Below are 22,592 nucleotides of genomic sequence, written 5' to 3'. Positions count from 1 at the left end.
GCTTTATGACAAGAAATGTAGACAGGAGAAATTTTATTTTCTATCCACGAGTTTTGGAACATCTTTGTCATATGATATTCACTGATGAACAGCTAAAGTCCTTAGTCATTAGTGAAAAAAGGGGAAAGGTATAGCTACTGGCCCACTTCAGTTTTAAGATATGTAATCTAAAATTAGGAAGCAATCAGGATGATTTATTTTGAGTGAGATCAGATCAGATCAGGCCTTGGTTCGATTTTTGTCAATTTTGTTAATGGGACTGGGTCCTTTGTGAGAGCCAGAAGGGTAAATCACCAGCACGTCACAGGAACATGCCCACGTGTGGTTGCTCAGATCATCAAAATGTATTTGTAGAGGTGAGAGAGATGAGAATGTATTTAACTATATTACTAAATCTAAACAGTAACATTTTATTAAAAACCCAGGGTCAAATTCGGATGATTTGATTAATGATGTTTGGTGCCTCATACTCATAAAGCTGAGTCTGTTGTAGGAGGGTTGCCTGTGATTTCAATGAAAGCTAGGCTGAGGCTAGAAGCTTTTCAAATTCTTATGAAGTGACTCTTTGCTTTGCTGGCAAAATATTAATCTCAGAGGTTTGCTTCTGGATTTCAGGTTTCAACCTGAAACCTGCAGTGAGTGACTTCTGATTTACATAGAAGACAAATTAGCCTCCCAAGAATTCTTCTTTCTGACTGTGCCTACCATTCTAGAAGGAAATTGGACATTGTGACACAGGAGACCTAAGAACAGCATTGTTGTTTAATATATGGGTTGCAGGAGCCTAAAAAGAAGACACTATATATCATGTGTGAATGTGTCATCTTTGAGTCATAATACTAACATGAGAAATAAGAGCAGTTGCTAGTTCACTGAAACAAGGTGAAGAAGATAGATCACCTCAAGGTGACCCAGGATCCCAGCATTAGAGTATTTATCTTTATTTTACTGTTTTCATTTATTCTTTTCTTGGTATTCAGTAAGGGTCCCTTCACACCAGAGAAGGAACAAATGCTTACCCTGTTAGAACAATAGGCATCAAGAGCAGGAGTATCTTCTCAAAGATAAGTAGCATGTCTGCTGTATTTCGTTATATTCACATAATGTTTTTGAAAAAATGTTTCAGTGATTATTTAAGGTTTCTTGGATGTTGATTCCTGATAACATCTGGTTTGATTATTTAAAAAAAAAAAAAGCAGAAAACCTCAAAATGGCTTTTAATTCAAACAGATGCTTTCGTTTTTCTCACCTGTAGATACCATTTTCCTTGAAACTTTAACCCCTTAATATTTCAACCTTATTATTACTCTACAACGATCTTTGATTCTGCTCAAAGAAAGCACAGCACATCTTTGGAACTGCACCTGCTTCTACCTTAGTCACTGCAAGATTGCTCTGAGAGATGAGTACAGGCTGTTCGAAGAAGGTGGGCATTGTTTCTTAAGACAAAGATGTCCTTCTCTTTCTCACGATGTCAGGAATTCTTCAGCTGTCCAGCACCTCTGACAGTCAAGCCATTTTTATGACATTTGAAGTCTAAAGTTGCACTGCATTTTATATGCTTGCCAGTAACCCATCACTTGGATTTCATATATACAACTGCATTGTTATAACTCCTTCTGTTCTGAAACTTAAGCTAAGATCATACTGTGAATATGTAACAAAGCCAGGAGAAAGCATATGGGTCCTATCCTCAGCCTCCTAAGTCCCAGGCATGTGCATTTTATTTTTTGACTCAAGATTGTGTACGAAAATATGAATTTGGGAGCTAAGCAAGCTGACAATTTCTCTTCAAAGTCATCCTTGCTGCAATTCATTTTCAGTCTTCTCAGTCTCTCTTGAACAGTTACTAAAGACAGCCTTTATTATGCAGCTCTATTTCCCCTATTTTTGTATGTATCATTTTCTGTTTGTCATGTTTAGGGCACCTTCATTCCCTCTGTCTCACAGAAACAGATTGCATTAAGAGTGGAAGTCTCTTCTCTTTGTTTTTGGAATGTGATGCATGAAATCATTTGCCATTATTCTTCATAAATTTTTGTCTGTGTGATCTGGTTGAATGTTGAAGAATCTGATAAGACCCACATGGTCACACAGCCATGGTTACAAGCTGGAGAAGGCTGGACTCATATTAGCAAGTGACTTTATGCTGCCCTTGTGAGATGTATTAGCTACCAGCTGCATTACAGCACCTTGCCTTCTATATAAATCCACAGGAAAAGATGTAGAAGCTGGAAAGGACTGGAAGATATCTTCAATCCTTTAATCACCACAAGTAAAGGGAATGTATTATAAATACCCCTGAGGCTAACCCTGACAAGTCACCTCATCTGAAAGGTAGAATGCTTATGTGCAGCTGTTACATTCAAGCTCCCACCCGTAGAAAAACCTGAGTGAGTCTGAAGCTGGCAGCCTTACACCTAGATTCTGTGAACTTCATCTGGATGTCCAGTTTAAAGCTCTTTAAGGTATTCAGTTACTGCCGTGGTGAGGATTAAGCTGATAACTTACTGGCTAGAAGGTTAAATCTGCTCCTCAGGATGAGAATGCCAAATTAATGATCACTTTAGAAACGTATCTGACTTACCTTCCAGACACGCAGAGTTCTCCCTTACATCTGCATTCCTATTCCCTTCATGTCTGCTCCATTTCAGAGCCTCTCTTGCTCCCAGCAGTGATTTCTTTAGGGGGATGGAAGGTGAAGGGCTGATCTCCCATTTTTCTGAACTGTAACAACCACACACATTTCTAGCTGGAAATCACATACTGCAAAAGGCACCGTGCTGTACAGAACAGCTGCTTCCCTGTTCTGTCCTATCTCTCCATAGGTTCTGTTCCCCCAAATGGCCATTGCTTGAACCAAGTGGTGTACAAAGGATGTATGCACCTACGTGAGTTTGGTATACTGTCATGTGAGGTGTTGATAGGGGGTAAGACCCTTGTAGGTATAACAGACATTCTGCCTCTGCCAGCCCATCTCTGAGGCACTGGCTTGTACTGCTCCCCCAGTGCCACACAGCAGATGGGAGCAGCTGCCCTTGCTTCTGCAGCCATTGGAACGGAGATTAAAGATGAAACTGCATATCCCAAAGTCACATATGTTGTTCCAGAGAATAAATCAAGGTGTTGTTTGACGTAGTGCATGAAAATATTGTTTTGTTTCCGACCTTCTCAGTTCTGGGGAAGCATTCTGGGAGGGAGCCCTGGTAGTCATGCTGATTTGAGAGCTTAAAAAATGCAATATGGTTCAGGCAGGTGCTGTCTTTGAAATATCTGCAGGCTGCAGGCCTTCTAGATGTCCTTAATGGCTGTGTTGGGTGCAGAGCACAAAACTGTTCTTCCTCTTGTACCAAATTCTCAGGAGTGGTATTTTCATTTTACAGTAAATGTGTCATCTGTTACAAAATAGTGATGAATATTTCCTGGGCTCAGTGTTAAACCAAACCCTCATCTTTTAAATCAATCCCTCATTGTTTCTTCTTTTGTCAGGGGAAAAAAAAGGACATTAAGAGAGCTTTAAGGCCCTTCACCTTCAGTCCTACAATAACACTCGACGTTCAGCCAGATACTGAATTGCTGGGATATGATTTTGATTTCCTCACTGGAAAATAGCATGTAAAAGTCCTTGACAAAGACATATTTTCCAGCTGAGGAAGCCCGAAAGCCTTTATTACCAGCCTCTTTGCTCTGTTCTCTCCCTTCCTCTGCCTCATTGCCTCCTCTCTTCCTCCTCTCTGCCTTCTCTGTACCTATGATTAAGACTTTTGAATTCCTTACTTCCTTTGGACTTCCACGTCCATCCACTTGTGCATCCCTGACCGCCTCTTCCAAGCACCTTCTGAGGGATGTAGAAGAGCCTGGTGCAGTGCAGGCATGGCCACCCCAGGCCAGGAGAGCTGTTTCTCTTGCTCTTCTCTTTTTTTTTGTGGGTGGCTGCACCCATCATTTGCTTCTTCCAACTGAGATGCCATTTTCTGACTCCCAGTTTACTAAATAGAACAAAAAAAAAAAAAAAAAATCAGCTTCTCTTTGATGTATGTAGATGATGTGACTATGAAATGCTGGAGGGTTGGAGAGATGAGACCTTCATTTTTTGTTCCTCCCTTCCTAGATTTAACTGTATGCAGGAGACCCTTGCAAGGCTGCTCTAAAGTGAGACTTGCTCTAGTAACCTGGTAATCTACTGACACAGGCTGTTCCTTTGGAACCTTGTAAAAGAAATTATAGACCAGCTTCCCTGGAAAATAGAACCAAGCAGCTCTGTTGTTGTTTTGACCTCAGTGTGTAACCTGCTGTTAGCCCTCAACGCCTCTGTTTACGTCTGTGTGCCCTAGATTGATGTTTGCCTAATGAAATGCTGCTCGGGAAGATTTATGCATGTACATTATTAGAATAATTAGAGGTCTTTGAAAATCTCAGGTGAAATGTATAACAGGTCGGGGAAAAGAGAGGAAAGGAGCAGGATGTGAGGCGAGGGCTGACCCTACGGATGGGGTGGGTGGTGATGAGCAGCACCCTGAGAGCAGGGGCACGGCCGGGCTGGGGGACAGCGTGTGCCCGGGGCTTTCGTGCTGCTCACACGGACGGCTCCCCTGGGAAAGCGGGGAGTTTGGGGGGGGGGGAAACGCGAAAGGAAGGAGAGAGGGCTGCAGAAGCAGAGCGAGGTGAATAGGCTGCACCTACACCTTGCTTACTGCCGGGAAGAAAAAAAAAACAACCAACCGACCAAAAACCAACCCAACCACCCCAAACACCAAAGCCGCCGTCCAACCCCGCAGAACGCGGGGTGAGCGGGGACAACTTTCCGCTGCGGCTGCTCGGGCGGCCGGGGCTGAGCGTCACGGTGACGTGCGGGGCACGGGCACGGGCACACTCACACGCACAGCCACGCACACGGGCGGGCGCGGGGATCCCCGCGGGGTGCGGTGCGTGTGTGCGTGTCCGTGCGGGGCCGGGGCGGGGAGCGGCTGCTGGGGGGGCTGCCGGATCGGATGGCTGTGGCCGGGGGAGCTCCGCCAGCCCGTGTGTGCTCGCTCCATGCGCCTTCCCTCCGTGCTTGCCTTTCTTCTTCTTCTTCTTTTTTTTTTTTTTTTCCTTCAAAATCTCCTTGGGAATTTTGTCTTTTACAGCGTTTTTTATTTCTTTCTCTCTTTTTTTTTTTTTTTTTTTTTTCTCGTTGCTACCGAGGATACGTTCTGCTTGCCAAGTTTGTAGTGCCACCTCTCAGATTCCCCTGCTCCCTGCTTTTTGGATCTGTACAGTGCCCGTTTGTATGTAGGCATACCGCGGTGTTTTTTTGCCTCTTTTTTCAAGAAAATTGGAATTCTTTGGGAAGCAAATGGATACTGAGGAGGACGATGCTAAAAATCTCCTTTTGAATCTTTAAAAAGAGGGTTGCGAAGAAATTGCTTAAATTCAGCCATCAATTTAGCTTCATATTAAGCACCTCGAAGTATTTATGATTGCAGAGCAGGTGCAAGCGAGGATTAGTAATAAGGTAAGGGAGCTTTTTCCATCTTTGAGGCAGCAGTGTTTGCTCAGGTTTATCAGCAGCTTTTTTTTTTTTTTTTCCTTACAGTCTGAGCTGATTTATTTGCATTTTCGGTGCTGTTCTCCCATCCTTCTGAGTCTTCTATAATACGCCTGCTTGTTCCTCATCACTAAATATACATCCCTTCTCCCTTCCTGCGCTGTATTTGGGAGTTTCTTTGCTGTGCACACGTTTTGGCTGTTATTTGGCAACTGTCTATAAAGTCACCAGTCTGCTGTTGAAAATGATTTCTCATCTTGCACTTTTTCCACCCAGCAGTCTGCCAGGAAAACTGCAGCACAAAAGCCTTTTTATTTGCTTTTTTTTTTTTAAAAAAAAAAAGCATTTAAATCCCCCCATGGGAAAGGGTCAGAGGTTAGGGGATAGCCATCAGATTTCCCTCTCTATTAAAAGCGAATGAATTCCCTTCTTGCCCCACCCCCTGGGGTTGGGTGCACGGGGATCCAGCCCCATCCCACAGGTTGGGGTGGGTGGATTTTGGGGTGCTGAGCAGAGCCCTGGCGGCTGGAGCAGCACCTGCACCGAGCTCCAAATGCTGCTGGGGGCGGTGAGATGCAGGGAGCAGGGATTCCTCCTGCGTGGCTGGAGAGGAGGGAAGGGTACCCTGCTTCATCCCACTCCCTCTGAGATCTGGCAGGCTCCGACAGTGTGCTTTACTAATTCTTGTTTTATCAGCTCTATTTAGTGATATAAATGGCACGAGCGAGGATATCAATTACCAGCTAACCGCAGTGATAGTCCATGGTTTATGGGATTTAATGATTTCTCTTGTTTTGAAAAAGCTCTTGTGACGCCAGCAATAAAGAACTCCATAAATCATCTAAATGAATTGTGTTCCAGTAAAAGCAATTTTTGCTCTTTCCTTGCGTGTCTCCCCATCCTGGTAATTAATTGCACTACCGTTGCAAGTGTGTTTGTGGTAATAAAGGTTTCTGTAAAGGGACTTTCTGGATGTGGGTCCTGTGTTTACTGAACTCCTGCAGTGTGCCTTGGCTGTAGGCAACCACTGTCCTCTTGAAGTCGTGACGTGAGCGTGGTGCGGAACGTCCCTGCTCAGTGCTGTGCCACATGCCTCGTCCTCCACACTGAAGGCAGTGAAAGCCCATTTAATGGACTGCTTCAGTGACTAAGGCTGAAAGCAGGAGGTAATCACCACCTGGGCCTTCTGATTGCATGTTTTGATTTTTATTTTTTTTTAAAAAAAGCTTTTCCTTTTTTCTTTTTTAAAATCCTGCTGATTCTATCATTAGCTAGTTAAATCGTCTTAAAAAATAAGCAGGAGCAGTAGACTTCAGTCCTTCAGCAGAGCATAGGGGTATTCCTGCAGTTATGTGAGAAATGCTGCTTTTTCATGCTTTCTGTTGTTTTATTTCCACCTTCTTCTTTATTCATGATGGTGTTTTTGATCCATTATTTACAGTCTGGATGTATTGAAAGGGCTGGAATAAAAGTATCGCTGTTCCTTAGAAGAGAGAAACATACCATGAGGAAAGGGATCGAGTTGGACTGTTTTAGAGAATTGTTAAGCCACAGGGTTTACATTTACCTGAGTTATATTTCCACTGCCTTTACCAATTGTTGAAATGAGCTGTTACTGGTGATAGATGTAACAGACATTTAAGTGTATGTATTTCATCCATGTAGTCCACTACGTGCTCAGGTGGAGTTCCACTTAATGTTGCTGACAAATGGTTTACTGCACAGAAACATTAATCAGCAGTGGGAGAGGTGGAGGTTCAACTCCCCATATGATTAATTGGGCTGGTTGATGCCGAACACAATATAATTAGAGATGTGCTGAGTCCTTCAAATATTTATCATGTATCTTTTTTGGAAAATACCCACATGCAAAATCTGGTAAAACTGAGTTTGTTGTGGCTGCTGAGTAGGCATGCAAGTAAGGTTAATGGAACACAACTCTAACAAGATATTTCATGAAATGTGTGTAGGTTTTAGTGCTCTTTGCTCTGAGACCCTCTCGTTAGACTGACTTTCATTAACATGAAATATCTCAGAGATGTTGAGTTGCATCTTACTGTCCTTGCCCAAGCAAGCATTTCCATAGACCGTGAGAATTCATTGGTAAATATCCTGGCAGTGACATTTCTGGCTGTGCAACCAGACGATTCAGAAGTGGTGACTGTGATGCTAATGCTGCTTACTTGAAGCTTGTCAGTAGAAAGTTTACTGTTATCTCCATTAACTGGGAAGCATCCGAGTATCTCCTGTTGCGTCATGAGTGCAACCACTGTCATCCCTCTTTGCTAAAATCAGTTGGTTAATCAGGATGCGTGTGGGTTTGGGGCTTTAAACTTTCTTTCCTCTGAACATGAAGAACATTCAGAAAACTGATGACTGACTAGAAAGCATCTCCAAGTCCCTTTTTACTATTCATGTCAATGCATTTGAGCATAATCTGATTCTTGAATTGACAGGTCATTGAAGGAATTCCCTATTGATTTTCTTACTTGAGTTTTCTTACTGTGTGATGTAACAATGCTAATTCCTTATGCAACAGCAACCTGCAGGTAATCGCTTGGCTTTGTTGGCCAATGCAGCAGTTCATTGCTGGACAGAGAACATTGCTCATTGAGGTGTACGGCAAATAAATATTCAACCATAATTTCTGGTAGAGGTAAAATGCATTTCCTGTGTATTTCTTTATATTAAATTAGTTTTCTGAGTTTTTTTTTTTTTTCCAGATAACAGTCGGTGTTCTAGAACTCCCATATTATAGTCCATGGGAATCTATAATTTTGCAATGGGAGAGCAAGGATCCAATCTTTTATGCATCAAAAAAATAAATTTGTTGTACCCAAGTCCGTAATTACTCATACTGCTGTTTGATCACGTTCCAACTTTTACTTTGAAATCTCATTGCACTTTTCAGTAGTGAGCAATTATCCGTGCCTTAATTCTTACTGATGGGAAAAGTAGCTTTAGTGGGTGACTGATGGGAGGTTATGTGGGGATCTGGCAGCAAGTTTAGTGAAGCTGTGGAGAGAACTGCCCCTCAGTTCTGTCTGCAGCCAGTAGGTGGGTGTGAAACTTCTGCAAGAGTGACAAGTGGTTCCAAGGAAGAATGAAAGGGAATGAACAAAATGTTTGAGGCCTGTTTCTATAAGATTACAGAAGGAAGCAGATGTGTGCATAAGTCTTTGTGTGTTTTCAATGGCAGCTCAAACAAATTCAGTAAACAGTGCAGGACATCAAACATACTGCTCATGCGATGGCTTGGGAGGTGATGGGGCCATTGTACATAGTACATTAGTCTGTACTAATACATTTCCTCATGCAACAGCCCAGTGAATTGTCTTTCTCGGTCCCTTCATAGTGTTTCAATGCCCAGGGTAAGAGCAAAATCCTGGCATTCAGTGAGATGTCTCCTTGGCTCCATGTATCATATAACGGTCCCGTGTCTGTGGAGGTCCACAGATAATTGCCAGAAACCTACTGTGTATACATATGGTTAAGTCTGGTTGTTTTTTAGTTCTGTTTTTTTTTTTTTTTTGTAAGTAGATTTTAAGGTTTCATGAGAGGCCATTTTTAACTGTGGAAATGACCATATGTTTGTGACATCAGATGCTAGATGGATTTCTGCAGCTTTCTAGGAATTGGAATACCTGCACATGATTCTCAGCATGTGCTGAAGAAGCTTTTGCAAACCCAGGAAAAAATTCTTGGAATGAATCCTTGATTGTGTCATTTTCTTCCCTAGCAGAGAGAGAGGGACTGTGTTTTAGGGGAGGTTTTCAGAGTTTATATTCTACAAGAAGAAAGTAGAAGGAATACATCAGCTACGTTGTCAATCAACTTTCTAACTTCATATAGTATGAGAGAGGAGAAACAATGGGAAAGCAAGCATTTATATTTATGCGTTTTGGTAAAATAGTGTAAAAACAACTAGAAGATGTTTTCCAGAGCTTTAGTAACAGAACTGCAGTTAGCATAAAAATTTCTAAGGACTGGGATAAATAAATACCAGATGTGCTTATTTATGTAGGATTTGATCCATTTCCTATTGAGGGGAACTTTATTATTCGGAAGACGGAAAAGAGGGGAGACTGTGTTGTCCTTCTGAAGTAAATGGGAGTCTTTCCAGCCTGGTTGTCAGAAAATATAGCACAGAGGTTCTGAATTTAGAGTAGAAATGTTGTTAGTGCTTGTACGGTTAGCTACCAGCACTCAAGTGTTGGTGAAAGTTCATTTGGAGGAAGTAGGAATATAATTAAGGGTATTTATTTTTGACTCCTGCCTTTTCTTTTGTTCAGCAATTATTCAGAATTGGCTCATCTGTTATTTTCAATAAAGCATCACATCCAGCTGAGATATGTTTGACTTTCATATTTGTTAGGGGGAAAGTCTGGGAAAAATTGGAACGGCTCCAATTAGGCATATTTATTGGACAATTAGAATAAAAAGCAGATGAAGTTTTACTGAAAGATACAGCCAGCTAGCAATTTATATTGCTGTAAAATGAAAATTAGATGTCACTGAATTGTAGAAAAAGAGCTGAGTGCTAAAGTTTTATTGCTTATTGTTTGTATTCCAGGAGCAAGCAGAGAGTTCAGTCAAAATCATCACCTGCTTGTGTGAGGCACTGTATGAATAAATAATATGTTTTGTGTTCCAAGGAGTTTTGACTTCACTCTACATGTGATTTACCACAGTCGCACCGAGTTCATGTGTTCACTACATGTAAAAGTTACAGAAATTGTGGGTGAAGTGGAATGCAGTGTGAAAGCGAAGTGGCCAGAAAATGTTCATAGAAATAAAAATTTGGAGGCAGTTTTTAATAGAATCCATTTGAGAGTTTTCCTTGTCTTTGATAAACTTGGATTAAAAAAAAGTACATATAGACTTGTGGTATACTCTGTGATAGTGCAAATACATGAAGTAAATTCTGTATGCTCTGATTCTGGCTTCAAAGTAAATAGAGAGATTCCACAAATGTTACTGGAGTTAATATGTGCAACAAATATACATGAAGCTAGTACATATGAAGAAAAAGCATTTCTTTTAATTAGGCAGTGAAATAGGCAATTTTTGTACCCTTAAGTAATAAAAGGTGCGTAGTTAAAATTACTTTTTTTCTTGCTGTTTCAATTTCTTGTTTATAAAAACTTCTGAACATAAAAAGATTGATTTTTAGCTTATGTTCAGTAGCCATTCATGTGACACGTACCATTCGGCGTGTGAAGGCCTGATCAAAGTTGAACAAAATTTAACTGGAAACTTTAGTTTAAAGTGTCCATTGAAGAAAAGAGTCTGCACGTTCTACGGGACGTTTGCTGCAACTAACATTCAAGACTGAAGGAATTTTTACAAAATGTAAAACCTGACAATCCATTGCCCTCCATTCACCTCCATCATTATCTACTCCTACAGACCTAATACTTTTGTAATGTTTTGGAGTGCTTTTGTTGAGGTTTGAAGTTGACTCTGACCATCATATTTTAGTATAGCGTAAGTAGGAACAAGAACATGGCCTCAACATATATTTTGTAGCATTTGGAATCTTAACGATGTATAACATTTTGAGAGAGCTACAGCTTTCCTTTTTGACCATTTAGCAAGGTTTTGCACTGCTAGATTCATGTTTTCATTGTCAGCAGAGAGAACAACTTTTAGTTCGTTCAAACTGTAGGAAGTCTGCAGTGGCTGTTTGCCATTGACAGGTGCAAATGAAGAGGAGAACTGATGTGATAGTTTGCCTTTGCTTTTCCCACACTAGTTCTTCACCCAGTTGTTGGGCCTGTGATGTAGCAATTATGCTGTGACAGTATTTTCCTGCATACTCTCGTCTAAGATCTTAACTTCCACACAACCAAGAGAAAGAAAGACTTGGGGCACTTTCAATCTCATGCCTTTACTTGGCACTTACATTAAAATATTTTCCAGTACTCAGTCTATTTTGTTTTCCCATCCATAAATTGAACTACTACATTGGAATGCCGTGAGGATTAATGAATGCTTGGAAAGCTCACTGCAGATAGAAAAAATACAGTGCTGCCTCTTCAGCTCATTATGTATAACGCTGCATAGTTCAGAAGTTATGGCAGTTGCATAGAGGATCTGGCAGAAGAAGCAAGAAAATATTGAACTTCCTATTAATGGGGCAGCCATGAGTCTCTCTTCATCTGCCACCCATTCTTTGTTCAGAGATTGGCAGTGCAATGAATGATCCCATTCTCATGAGTGTTCTCCTTTGCAATGGCCTTTGAAAATGAGGAGAGTTTCACATGGGGAAATCTTGTTGGACTCCTGATTGGCATTGTTCAGCTTTTGTGAAATGTCAGTGTTTAATTCTTTTCAAGTTTGTTCCGAAATAACAAAGTTTATGGGCCTGGCCATTTGGAAAGCAAAGGGTTTCCTGTAAAGAAACATTTAATATAAACTATGGTAGTATTTTTGAAGTCCGTCAGCATTTGCTATGAGAAATTAGAATTCAGTTTATATTATATTATGATTTAATAAAATCATAGGTATATTGAAACTTCATTTTTTCATTAGATATAAATAGATCTCAGTGGGAATTGTAATTTCTTATAATTTGTATGCAATATTTTGAATGTGTTTAAAAGTTTGGAATAATTAGGGAAATGTAGTGACAGCTTTGGCTGGACTTTATCACAGAACTGTGATGAAAACATCTCTGTTTCTGACTATTGCATTTCTTTGCATTTTATGTGAGGTCAAGAATCCTGTCAGAAATTCCAAGTGGTAACAGTGATGGTAAAGAAGCTTACATTCAAAAAGCCAAGTGCAGCTTTGAGTGGAACTCAAAACTGGGAGAACACTAAGGATATGTCATCTCAACCAAAAAGTTGTGGCTGTTATTTGCAGCAAACTGCTTGGTGTTTGGTTGGTAATACAATTGAACTGCCACCTTGTGATTGCAGTCAGTCAGAAAATATTTGATGTTTTGAAAAATGCAAGATGATTCTTAAACCAGTGGGAAATGTGTAAACCCTAGCAACAAATCCAATCTTATGTTTGATTGTCTGTGACTGAGGCACCGTGTGATAAGAATGTGATGCTTCCAGAGCTTCCTATCCAATGGTAATTTCAGTGTTAAAAAAAATGATAGGCAAAGAAATATAGACTGACAGACCCGGGTCTGCATAATGCAGTTTCCATTATCAGGTCCTCAGCTGAAGTGCAGGGAACAAGAGCTGTGCAAAAGAGAGCGCCAGAGGGAGCCGCTTGCCCAGCTCTTGGTTGCAGAGCAGCTCCAAGGCTGGAGAGAACCAACAGAAGGGGACAAAATGGCAGTGAAATCATGATACACTTTCCACATGCAAAATACTGTTTTAAAGGTGAAGTTACGTGGGAGGTGGGAGTTGGTCTGTTTGCCAGTGTGACGTTTTGCTTATAATGAATAGTTTGAATTACATTCAAATTCTAATAATAGCCCTTTTTTCTGGATTGCTGTTATAAGTGTTTTGCGGTTAACAAAGTATGTATTATAAAAATCAATTACGATTCTCAGTTACAACTGTAACTTTGGACCTTCTGTTTGCTGTAATAGTGTCAGTACATCTTATGTTTACATATTGGACCTTTAAGGTTGTATTCTTTTTTCTTAACAATGCGATATGTGGCAGGAATTCAGATAAGGCTAACTCTTCTTTTCCTCGAATGTCCACCTTTGTTTTCTCTAGTAATTCCATGTTTCATATGGGATAATATGCTCAGATGTGTGGGATACAACAATTCTGGACTTCATGGGTAAAAGTATTATTATTCATGTGTTTATATGCCGTTGAAGTTCCAATGTTGCAAAGTAAAATCAGAGCTGAACTGGTGGTTTTTTTTGTTCCCCCTGCCCACTGTAGAAAAGCATCCCACACAGCACCTCTGGAACCCTGGTGTAAAGCATTTGTAATCTATGTGCTAGGACAGATGAAAGATGACTTAAGTAGTTAAGCAACTGCTTCTGCAAGTTGTCTGGGGTCACAGAAGTAGCCTCTGGCAGAGTGAGGAATTGAACCTGAACCTCTGAAGTTCTAGTTCACCTTATTCATAAGATATTCCTTCTTCTCTTAACCTTACTGCCATAAAATGTGATCTCTGCACGCTAAAGATAATGCTTTTAAAACTAGATTTGTGTGTCCTCCTACTGCTGTAGTAAAGCTCACTTATTTACGGGCATGCGTGTACGCACGTATGCACAAACAGATGCACAAATCCTTTCCTTAGACAGGGGCTCTGCTGATGAGGCAGGTGTAATAGTACTGAAATCAATTCATCAGCTGCAAAGTTACTATGTCGTTGCACTGAAGTTTATTTGGTCTGTCTGCTTACGAGATTTCCAAGGCAGGTACCTGCCCACAGAGGTTAAAGAAGGTGTGTATGCACGTGCACTCACATTTTTTAAGTATGTGTTTATATACACAAATAAATGCAATTCAGCATTCTAGCAATTATACTGCTAGGTTTAAATGGCAAACCAGCTAGTTTTCAAGTTTCTCTGTTGTGATGATAAAGAACAGAAGTGTTGCATTTCATCCTGGAACTTTTTACATTTTTATGTGAATTGCAAATAGGTGTAACTTGACAAATCAGTTAATTTGAGTTAGAAATCAGGAACCAGGAGCTGTAATGGTTTTGCTTGAAATGCTCCAGCTGAATCTCTCTGCACACTTGCTGACTGAGACAGGTGAATAGAGGGTCAGGGAATGCAGATGTGAGGAGGTGTTTGGGTCTCAGGAACATCTAGATGTTGAACTGGGGTACCAAAGTCTCTAAGTGAACTCCTGTAGAAGGGCTTGGATCAAAGCACAGATGGGCCTGAGGCATCAGTTAAATCACCTAACTGGTTCACCTTCTTTCCAGGATCTCCTATAATGTTGTTTGTGTGTCAGTGCAACTTTTTCTTTTTCCTGGGCAAGGTAATGGTCTTCAGTCGGGGAGGAATAGTTGATTTCATTAAATTTGCAGCCTCTTATCAAATTTCTAGAACAAAATCCCACTGAAACAAGAGAAAGATGCCTATAGAGAAATCACTACATGAAAACTGTAGTTATCGCTTTCAAATGTACTCCTGCACTCTGTTTGCAAGTTCAGAGATTGTCAGAAGTGGACTTAACAACCTAAAACATTTGAAAGACTCCTCAGTGTGTTTTTAATGAGGTTGGCTTCATCTTTCTGGTCTTTGATTCTGTTTATTATCTTTTTGTTTCAAAGACAAAACAAGAACAGACAATTTGTTGCGATTTAACTTGTTGTTAAGGACAGATGGACTGGAAGGTCATATAAAAAGTCTCCAGTTTTGTATCAGGTCAAGTACAGTGTTTTCAAAGCACCATTTGAAACTGTCATATACATTGCACTTCCTCAAATGCTTTTGCAAATATGTTTTCCAAGTGAGGCTTTTTATCCAAGAACCTTCTCTCAGTCAAGCATTCAGAGAACCATAGTTGTTGTTTGTATCTTGAAGGAGATTATTTATTACTAAGACAAAATGAGTCTGTGGTATCTCACTTCCCTCTGCAAGGTGATGTATCAAAACCTGGAGGATTGTGAACAAATCAAAGCAGAGTAATTGAGCAGAAGAATGGCACTTGAAGTCCAATCTACGTAATTGTAAATTTAGAGAAACAGAGTGGCTTGGTGGAAAAACTCTGTGCTGTGGCAGAGTCTGGTTTTTGGTTGTCTGGGGGAAGAGACGTTACAGTTTTCTAGGAGGTTCACCTGAATTCCATCAAGAGTCATCCTTGAAAGCCACAATCAAAAATAGGAGGTGCAGTTTAGCTCAAATAAGGTTTAGCCCTGAGCCCATTGAAATCCTAGGAAAATTTCCCATTGATGTCAGTGTTCTCTGGATCCTGAGGCAGTGGCTCTGGCAGTGTTGGGTTCTCTACTAAATAATGACATTCTAATGAAAAATACTACAGCTGTCCATAGTGCTTCTGTGAAGAAACATTTTTTTTTTTATTGCTTGCCTTTAAAGAGATCTCAAAAAAAAAATTATAGGTTATTTATCTAGAGCTCCATTTAAACTTCTTAGCAACAACGCAGTAATGTGGCTCAGACATACTTTGTGAATAGGCAAGGTGCACAGAAAATGCATAGGCTTTGCAATTATGTCCTCTGATGTGAATGAACACAGACAATCATGTGACACCTACAGCATTTTGTTTAAGGGAGAAAAACAATTTGGAATGTGCCACATAAGAGGTCATCAAATTGAACTTTGAGACTAGATTTTTTTTTTTTTTTCGGAAGACTGGACGATTTTATTGCTGTTAATAATATTTGTAGCTCTAGTATGCAAACCAAGATAAGAATAATCAAATCTCATGCTTCAGGGCATAAGCTAATCACCTGCTGGGTTTGGCATAATTGGTTAATGCATTGTACTAGGAAAGGAGGTTCACTTTCTGTGAAACTTTGTGTCCTGGCTGTGCTCACTGAAAGCATCCTGGATTTAAGAGGCCAGAGTTTCCTGATCTCTTTAGACAGCTCTTTTGTCCATAAAGTGATGTGTATTGAGGGCCATTTAATATTAATGTTATAATCTTATTTTTGGATTTCCCGATTTTGTGTTAGTACGAGTTACTCCATTTCATGTTAGAGATTATACACAGTGCATTCAGTGTTCCTTGCTTTTGCCATTTGTTCAAAAGTAGAAAAGATTCCAAATGGTGTAAGAAACAGAATTAGTGATAAACTGCTGAGTAGTGCGTGCACACACATGAATTCATATCTTAAATTATAAATAATTAATTTATCTATCTGTCTTGGTATCTGGACATAGAGAATGGTTGTACTACTTATATAAATAACGAAAAACGTTTACAATGCTTTGCAGGCCCCAGATTAGACAAGTAATAAGTTGTAATAGGTTTCTGATTAATTCCCTGGCAGTAGGAGTTGGACTTACCTGATACAGAGTCTGTTTCTGGCAGTGGATTCACCAGAAACCACCTGCTGAAAATCAGTGATTCTGTAATTGAATCTCTGCTCATTTTAGTGAATGCGTTTTGTTTTCTTAGGCCCAGATTGTGGTGGATTCTGGCATGTGGATACGAAGCAAGGAAGCGTAAACATTTTTCCCTGCTGAGTCCATGCACTCTAGTGAACAAAAAGACCATTCCAAGCCCTGTTAAAAAAAAAGAAAAAAAGAATTATGCTTCTTAGCAAAAGCAAATGTGATATGAGGTATTGAAACATCCAAGTCAGAGTTCTCCAAGATGTGTAAAGAAACATCTGCAGCACTCCCCTACCTTCAGTTGATGAGTTGCAGCATTATTGTTTTTAGATTAATTTACATAGAACTCTTTTTTTTCTTTTACTATTGTATTAAGTTTTTTTGTGGACCATACAAAACCTGTATGCTTACAGCACGGTTTTAAAGCTGGGGAGCAGTATAGTATGGTATTGGGCTGGGATTTCACTCACAACATCAGTGGGAGTAAGGGGTGAGGTTGATGAAAGGTCTGGAACCTCCTTAATGCTGCAGCTCAGCTTGACCTGCAGAAAACCTATACCTTTCTTAGGCTGGAGGTCTGAGCACAAACAAGCACAGGAGTGTTGTTAACTGTTCTGCTGCAGGTTTCTTTTTTTTTTTTTCTCCTCTCCTATTTTTGTGTAAAATTCAAGATGTTGGCTCGTACAGCCCAATACTCCTCTTAGGAGAAGAACAACAACAACAAAAAGCCAAGTTTGTTATCTATCTGAGAGCCCTCAAATGCAGGCTTGGAGGAAAATGTAAAACCTCTAACGCAGCAGAAATATATGTGGCAGAGTTTTTCTCCAGCTGAATACTTCTATTAAAACATTTTCGTAATTTCCACACAGTGGTAATCATTTTATTGCTTTTTCTTTATCTATACCTATTACTGTTCATAGTGTAGCTGCTCAGTTCTGATAACCTAATAGAAATGCATTCCAAGAGGAGCTCAAGATTTGAAGAATTTCATAAAATTCTCTGAATTTCCATTTCAAAGTATGCTGGCACAGTTTACTGTGGCTGTTATTAAGACATTTGTAATTCTACTATTTTGATCTGAAAGCGCAGTTATTTCATTTCCTGGTCATTTATATGTTTCTCTTCCAAAGGAATTTAGGCTATTTGAAGTTATCTGTCCATAGTTAAGGATTTACAATTAGTTGGCCCATCACCATTGTGGCAAATGTTGGTTTGTGGGATTCCTCAGAACAACACTGAATGAAAAAAAACAGCCTTGCAGAGACAGACCCAAATTGCCCCCAGGCAAGATTACGCTTGGTATTTCAGTGTGAGAATCTGTTAACTGTTTATATATAAAGAATTTTTGTAAGGGAGACCAACTCAGCATAGGAATATGTTTATCTGTAGATGTGCTTGCGTTGGTTCTTACCTAATTTTGCCTTTATTCACTAAACAATCCTTTAAGCAGGAACTTGAGTTTGTACACTGAAGTTTAATTTTGCTCTCTCTATATGCTGCTGGCTCCATAATCACAAAGTGAGATACCTTAAATGCATGTAAGTGATGAAAGCTTAGAATTCCTATGGGTCATCACTGATGTACTCAGTTGTGTCCAGGACTTTGTCTTGTCTTGAAACGAATTCATTGTGTGCATCTTCAAAAGTCAAATAATTTAAAATCTAAATTATAAAACTGTTGTAATCGTTTCAAATGAAATTGCAATAGGAAAAGATCCTGCGAGGCATCAAGAATCCTCAGTTCCCATCTGTTCACTAAATATGAATGTTTTTACTATTTTACAGAAGACTGGTTAGATTTGCAAGATGTCTTTTTCAGGTGCCTATAGGATTCATTACTTATAAATATTTAAGGACTGCTTTAGCATAAGCATGTGCTTTAATAGAAGAACAAAGCTTACCATGTGCAAATAGTCCCTTCCAAGTTGTAATCCCAGTTAGCTATGTGCCACATAAGGTCTAAATATTGAACAGCTAAACTCAATCTGAATTCTAATGTAAATAGCTATATTGGCTGTCCAGGAATAATCTGCTATTTGTTTCTCTCATGTTTTGCATGTCTTTCTGACTTTTTTGTGTGTATGTGAACACCGTATACGAGCATCTGATTCTCTGGGTGCACATATAGAATTTAATCTCACTCCTTCTGGCTTGAAGTTCAATGTCCAAGTCCAAGCTTTGGAAGTTTTAGTAGCAGGTGGACTCCACAATGCGTTTTAATGTGCTTTTTTCCTTTTTAAAATTTTTTTATTTTTAATTTTTGCCTCACACGTATGTTACTGGATAGTTCAGATGAATGCCTACCTATGTGCCATGGTTCTTACACTACTGCATGTTTCTTGCCCTGGAACAACAGGCAGGCTCGGGGCACGCTACGTTATGAACCCTGAACAGGAAAGACAAGGGACTGTCTTTTATGATTTCTACCAGCTTTTTCTTGCTTGTTGTACCTCTCTGCTTTTGTAGAGCTCGCTTTCTTTGTTCCTTTCTTCTTTTCTTAAAGCATCACATTCCTTCAGTTACTCAGTAGCTTTCTTAGCTGGTAAATCTTATTTTGTTAGAAGCCGCCTGCGATGTTTAATCCTTTTCCATTAAAATACTAAAATCTCTCTTTAGTTGTCAGACATCCTTCACTTCATGGTTATCACAGTCAAAGAATGAGATATTTCCTCCAAGGTTTGCTGGGAAAGTTTCTATCCCATCGTAGGAAGCTGACCCTCTTGGAGTGATTCCGAAAGCCAATTCATATGATCCACTGACTGTTTCTCTGCTTCAAAGTGACTTTACTAGACTGATATTTTTGTGCTGGTAACATGTACAGATATGGAATTTGTCTCTACAGAGGTGTGATTTTAATCTATCATCAGGAAGATATTTGCAGACAGCTTTTGTGCAGTAGATTATTGATAGCACCTCTCCCTTTATGCTTAGCATGCCAAGTGAGTGAGGCAAGCTCTAAAGAATTTCAATGGACTGTCTTAGACCTCCCTGAAATGGCAAATAAACTGCACAGTGGGTTGTATTCTCATATTTTGCAAATGTTAGACAGAAAAATAAATCACCACAGATAGCGAGACATGTATAAGTTTCTATCTGAAACATGGGTGCACTTCCAGAACTGCAGTAAAGAGCTGTCCTCTGTGTTTGAAGATGGGAAGCTGCTGGAATCTGGTATGAGTGGAGGATGTCTGACATCAGTTTCATTATGGCTACTTGCAGCAGACTTCTCACATTTGGGGAGTATGATTGATGTTTTAGCACCGCATACTCTGTGCAAATGACAACATCTTGAGCAGAACATGACAGATTTTAGAAAACACATTAGAGGAAATCTGAAGTGTCTTTCTGCTCTTTTTGATTTTTTTTTAAATTCATTTTTGCATGTGGTTTCACTGTTTCAACATGTGTAGAAATGTACTGGGGTAATGGAACCTCTGGAATAGAAATGAGAAGGAAGAAAATGAGTGTAGAGGATTCTTCTTCCAGCACAGAAATTGCTGAAGGACCTGATATTGGTGATGCTCTAATCACTGTGTGCTTTTCCTTATCAGAGGTGTTGAATATGGATACAAACTGTAGCTCAAATTAAACAGCATTAGTTTTACAAGCTGAAGAACAACACCTATTCTGTGTGCCTGGCTCAAAACCCTAAACGTCCCAATGAAAGTACTGGTTGCTGTGCTTTTCATTTTACATGTGAAGGGAAAGATATCCATTTAAACAGAAAAAACTCCAGGCTGCAGTTTATATCTTTGAGTTTGGGTGGTAGAAACGCTTACGATTTCAGTTGGAGCTTGGTGAAAACCTTGGCATAGGTTGACTGTAGGGACACCACCATACACGTCTCATGGCATTGCTGTATTTCTCTTTATTACCCATAAAATAAAAAGAGCTGTGCCTAGTGGTCTGCCATGGTGTTTGCTGGAGCCTACTGCATGGGAGATAATTTGAGGTTAGTTGTATGTATTGCATTTTCTCGTATGTAACGCATATAATCGTTTTGCCATCCAGAAACTGGAAACCCGTGACAAACCTAGTTCCGTTAGTCACTGAGACATTAGAGGATTTTATAAAAGGTAAGGCAAAAGCAGAGACAGAAAAGCCATCAACAGGAATGAGATCCAGTTTCCCACACAGTGATGTCCAAGGCCACCTGAGGTGTCCCAGGATAGCCAAGGCATCCAAGGCTGTAGAGAGCGACAGAGCTCTGGAGCAGGAGCATTTGTTTTGGGATATTTGGAGAGAATTTGGTTGACGGTCTAGATTAGGGCTAATTTTAGCTAGGTGCATACCTAAACAGGTGTAAAATATTTTTTTAAATTAAATGTGTATATATATATATATTTAAAGATTTTATTCTGCAAAGCAATTTTGCAAAAAAACATTTGCACTAGTGCTAGAAGACCTTGCAGGAGCTAACTTTCAGGTGCAGATGGAATAATAATGTCATTCCACTGCACCTGATAATTAAGAGAAAGGGTGGAATTTAATATCATTTTATCAAATTAGCAATGATTTCGCTACAGTGGACAATCTCTCTACAGTGTTCTCTGTAAACAAAGAAGCAATCCACTCATGAGTTCTGGTTGAAACACGGCTATCATGAAAGTGAAAAATGGTCAGATGTAAGCAAGCTCATTTCCCTATATCCCCAAGCAGTTATTAATGGCAGCACTGCCATTTGTTATTTACCTTTTCTGTATTTAATCTGTGATCTAAAGTTAAAGTACTGTATAATCAGCAAGCAGATTTTTGAGCCATCTAATCCCAGCTGGTACTGTTGGATCTAGTTATACTAAAATATTTAGTTCATAATTTTTACTCTTCAACAGCATAGTTCTGCAACTGTGTTATAATTAAAGCAGATTAGGATTCAGACTGAAAAAAATAAAATATATTAGTTCAAAGATTAGATATATTTTACTCTCTCAGTTGATGCTTAATTCACCTCGCTGCCTGATAGAGTTTAGTTTGAGAATTTTCATTGCCCTGCAGAAAAAGGAAACTTCAGCAGGTGCAATGCTCAAGTAAGTTAATAAAATATTGCAGACATTTATATCAAGGTAGAATATTCTCTCGATAGCTCTGGTTTTGCAATTCTTCTTACCCTGAACACATTGTTTTTGTGAGTCCTGTGAAGAAGTTTGTAGTATGATGGATAACACGTAATGAATAATTAGATAATGCTAGGCTGTAAATCCCAACAGAAACAATGCATCTCTTAGATTAGTTGTTTCTTCTGCAAAGGGCGTTATACAATGATGGAGTAGAGCCATTCATTTTATATACGTTCCATTTGCAAGTAATCTTTCTTGTGAAAGAAAAATAAGATGTATGATAGCTTACATGTCAATTAAAGCATGTTAGGAATGGGAAAGCATTTTCAGAAGCCAGAAAACAAAGTTTTTCAGTTGAAGAATTAGCTCTTGGCTAGAGAGTAATACCTGTGCAAGAATCAACAGCAGCTTCATTATGAACCTACCCCTACCAAGGAGTCTTGCAATTAACAATGAAAATGAACGGGGAGGACTTGTCTTGTAATTAGTGCAGGTTGGGACATCTGAACTGTCCCAGCAAGAGCATCTGAACTTTCCCAGTGCAGTGAAAGAAAACTTCAAAGAAGTTACTATTCTTTCACTTCAGTTGGCTCATTGGTTGATTGGGTTGGGTATTTTAAAGGATTAGCCCCCTGCTGTGGCAAATAAGTGTTGAAATGCTGGAAATGCTGATTTTCAGAAAGACTGCTCAGAATGAAAGCTGCTTTTTCTTTCTGTTAATCGTATTACCATGTATCAGCAGAGTGTAGAAGGTGGGGAATTTGGGGAGGAATCTGCATTATGATAGCAGCGCACTGTGACCTTTCTGTGATACGGTCTCTCCTTTGTGGGATTGTAAGGTTTTCAATGTTAGCATGTCAATCAGTTGTCTTACATTCATGAGTCTTTAAAATAATTGATGCAAGTGAATGTGCACTAATTAGAACAATATTATGGATTGGGAGGATGTATTCAAAAGCAGAAAGTTCTTCAGTATTAGCTGTTGCTTCAGGTCCCTTTAAAGCCACTATTCCCTCCTTCCTGTCTAAAGAAATAACTTTCAATAAACT

The 22,592-nt window shown here is 39.6% G+C and overlaps 1 protein-coding gene across 3 annotated transcripts in view; it reads left to right on the top strand.

The window, feature by feature from the left end:
- NLGN1 (neuroligin 1) overlaps nucleotides 1–22,592 on the top strand; it is a 494,803-nt gene that overhangs the window by 141,635 nt on the left and 330,576 nt on the right. Inside the window, exon 1 of one of the 3 annotated variants that reach the window (XM_085232835.1) lies at nucleotides 4,673–5,497. The exons of the other annotated variants lie outside the window; for them this stretch is intronic. The gene's annotated coding sequence lies outside the window, so the exon portion shown is untranslated. Of the gene's footprint in view, nucleotides 1–4,672; nucleotides 5,498–22,592 lie in introns of those variants that run through there. 3 annotated transcript variants of the gene reach the window in all.

This window comes from Meleagris gallopavo, chromosome 11 (genome assembly GCF_905368555.1).
Source record: "Meleagris gallopavo chromosome 11, MGAL_WU_HG_1.1, whole genome shotgun sequence".
Classification (NCBI taxonomy): Eukaryota; Metazoa; Chordata; class Aves; order Galliformes; family Phasianidae; genus Meleagris; species Meleagris gallopavo.
Note: the sequence above shows the minus strand (reverse complement) of the source record. Positions and strands in the feature narration are given on the sequence as shown.